We start from the raw sequence: 3,626 nt of genomic DNA on the forward strand, positions 1-3,626 counted from the left end.
GCCTTAACCCCTAGGGTTAATAGTTATAACAATTATTCTGACTTTTGTTGCCTCTGGGATTTGCATATTTTTGCCTGGCTCTTCTTGCTTTCCTTTCCCTCTCCCAATTTCTTGATGATAGCAAGAGGGTGAGGGGAAATAAAGAAGAACCAATTAAACCAGAAAAATGCTTCATGTGAATTTCAAAGAAGAGACTGAAAACCCCATGCAGTCAGGACTGTTCTGTATATGGGGAAATCTTTAGAAGAAGATAACTGCCAATTACCCAGCAATTTCAGATACATTTCTGATATACTGAATCACAGAGAAACGAAAGGACTCTCCTGTGCTGCATTACTTGGCTGATGAGAATTAAATCTGCTCCCCTGTACTGTAGATCCTGCAGCATGAAAACAGATCAGTTTCATCCTGAGAGCTTTTCTTCTCATATTCTAGATGTGTGAGTTCCTAGCCACCCTGTTACTGTGAAAATGGAGTGACTATCAATGGGAAGACCATTGGGAGCTATAAAAGTTCCTCAATGTTTGTCTCTAAGATTATTGTTTTAGAGGTTGCAATATTTCATCTGAGTGTTTGGGGAGGGAAGGGTTGCTACAAGCTGCAGCCTGGCAGTTCCCCTGTTGGGAAACACAACTAAAATGAGCTCTGATCCTGCTTGGTTGTTTTATAAAAGCCATGGAATTGCTGCTGTCTGAGGAGGAGGAAGATGATATCAGCAGCAGCTGAAACCACTCACTTGCAAAATGTGAGTTGGTGACTTCTTTGGAGAGCTGCAGGTGTGCAGGGAGATTGAGAAGAAATCAGATTTCTTTTTCCTTCTGAAATTGCTTGCTTTTAGGGAGACAGAAGTGGGTAACTATTAGTGGAACTGCTGCTTTCATTTAAGAGCATCACACTGGTCTCACAGTCAAATGGAAATCACCTTTTTCTTTAAAGAAAATGGGCATATTGTGTCAGTATGTAGAAAATGAAGGAATTGGCATGGCGTAGTGCTCAAAAGAACTTGCTTCCCTCATACTGTGAACTTCCATCCACATCTGCTGCTGGGCTGGAGGTGGCAGCAGTTGACTCACCTGGCTGCAGAGGGCTTTGTGGGCAGGGGCTGCTCAGAGGCTGCTGGGACAGCCAACTTCCCAGATAACAAGAGAAATTCTGTATTACCCCAATATATCCTTGTCCTGTCACCAAACCACATGGGACAGCAAGGTCCCTACACATTTGGGACCAGTCTAACAAGCCTGGCTGGCAAATCTTCCCTGCATTGCCCAGGTACCTCTCCCCCTGCTTAACTGAATCCTTGCTGGCTCAGTTTCTTTCTGGTTTTGTTCCCTTCTGTTCCTCTGATTTTCTGTTTGGCTCAGTCTCAGCCCTCATTGCACCACAGAGACTCTGAGAAAGCTCTGGTGGCTCTGGCTGAGCAGAGCAGCCACACAAGAGTCCTGCACTTGGTCCTGATGTCCAGCAGAGGCTCTCAGCTGCCAGCAGATTCCAAAGGGGTCTGTGAGGATCAGCTGTGGGGCACACAAGAGATAGCTAGGAAAATAAAGTAATTATATAACAAATTTTCAACCCAGCTCAAACTTCTGCATCTGCTGGGTAAGAGCTGGAGCAGAGGAGTTCACAAACCAAAACTGAGTGAAAACCATTGCTTTGAACTGACTCTGGTTTCCTTTAACCCTGACTCCTGTAAAACCAGAGAAGTCTGACCTGTGGCAGCTGTACAGACTGGAGCCACTGCGTGGAGCCAAAAGAAACACTCTTTGAGCAGCTTTACAGCTCCCAGATCCCTCCTGTTAGGATGGAACACAGCCAGATCCAAACTCCCAGGTGGTGAGGTGCTGCTGTCTCCTGGTCCAAGAGATGGCCTTGCCTGTGGGATAACCCAGCAGTGCTTAACAAATCTAAACAGCTGAGCAAAACCATCCTCCAATGCCACTCTGTGTCCTGCTCGAGCTTCAGCACAGCCATGCTGGAGACTTTGGCTAAAAACACACCCTCAGCTGAGTGCTGAGTAACACGGCTGGATCTGCTTCCAGCTCTCCATTGTGCTGCTAAAAACACAATTATTCCCTTCATTAAGAGAGCTTTTCTTACCTGCAGGGGAGACGAGGCACCTTCAAAGCACAGCAAAGTTGGGCTGTGCCTCTCCAGGTTTGGATAACCAGGTGGTATCAGGACTCTTTTCTTGCTTGGCCATGATCTACACAGACGTCAGCTGCTCAGACCATCCATGTCTAACTTCCAAAATATTTTGGGGGCCCCCTCTGGTACACTGGGAACTGAATGGGCAATGCTTAGCTCGTTTTCCTGTTTAATGGCAATGGCTTCCCATGAACTTTGCAAGCAGGACCTGTGCTGAGCCTAGGAAGAGGAGTAATAAATGATGAAAGTGCAAAACTAGCAAGCAAACAGACAGTGGTACACAAGGCTTTGGAGCACCATGTACCAGCAAGGAAGGAAAACTCCCCACCACACCTCAGCAAATGGTACTGCCAGTAATTTTAGGTTCTTGAAGCATTTTTCAAGCAGTAATGTTCATTTTAGTCAGCTAGGATGACTCCAAACCACTGTTTCAAGCATCCAGGACTTAGAAAACAATGTGCAAAAAGAGGTGCCTGCCCTTCCAGGGCAGCTGGGCAGCCCTTGTGGGTGCAGCACCGAGGGCTCCCAGCCTCTGCGTGCTGCCCAGGGAACACTGCCTGGCTCCAGCACGCCCTGACTCACTCTGAAAATATGAAACAAATGGTTTGAATTCTCCCTCGGAGAGATGCTGCTCTACACGGGTGCCAGCAGCAGCATTTCAGCCGTTCTTGGCAGCAGCTCTCTGCCAAAAATGAGACACTCCCTCCCTCCACACCGTGTGTGTGTGTGTGTCTGTGTCTGTGTCTGTGTGTCTGTGTGTGTCTGTGTGTGTCTGTCTGTGTGTGTTTTGGGGAGGATCGGGCGAATCTCGCTGTTTGTGGGTTTGTGGGAGTGCAGGTGGCTCCTGTGTGCTGTGGTGATCACCAGCAAATCGAGTTGTGAGTGCTTGGGATGTTCAAAGTTGTGACAAGGTGACAACGGGATGTACCATTGCGGGATTTGAGCCATATTAGGGTTTTCCTTCCTTTGAGTTTTTGTTTGTTTGTTTTGGGTTTTTTTAGGTTGTTTTTTGTTTTGTTTGGGGTTTTTTGGGGCGGAGGTTGTTTTGGGGTTTTTTGTTTGTCTTGGTTTTTGGGGTTTGGGTATTTTTGGGGTTTTTGCTTGTTTGGTGGTGGTGGTGGTTTGGGGGAGGATTTTTGTCGGTTTTTGGTTTGGTTTTTTTGTTGTTTTTTTTTTTTTCCTAAACTTAGAGAATTGATTTGGATAGCTCTGGTTTTCACATGGAAAATACCAACCTTTTCGAATTGCCGCCTACATGCGGAACCAGGTGAGGCAGGGACAGCAGAGGTGCGAAGCTGCTGAGGCGCTCAGTGAGGCAGAGATGCTCCGGCACGGGGCAGCAGCTGGACAGAGACCGAGATGGGAAATTTCTCCGCCGGCACGGAGCGACGGGAGGCACGGCGGGGAGGGAGGGCTGGCAGGCGGGGCCGGGCCGGGCCGAGCCGGGCTGAGCCGTGCCGGGGCGGGGCGGGGCGGCGGCAGCG

This window comes from Melospiza melodia, chromosome 3, assembly GCF_035770615.1.
Source record: "Melospiza melodia melodia isolate bMelMel2 chromosome 3, bMelMel2.pri, whole genome shotgun sequence".
NCBI classification, from domain to species: domain Eukaryota; kingdom Metazoa; phylum Chordata; class Aves; order Passeriformes; family Passerellidae; genus Melospiza; species Melospiza melodia.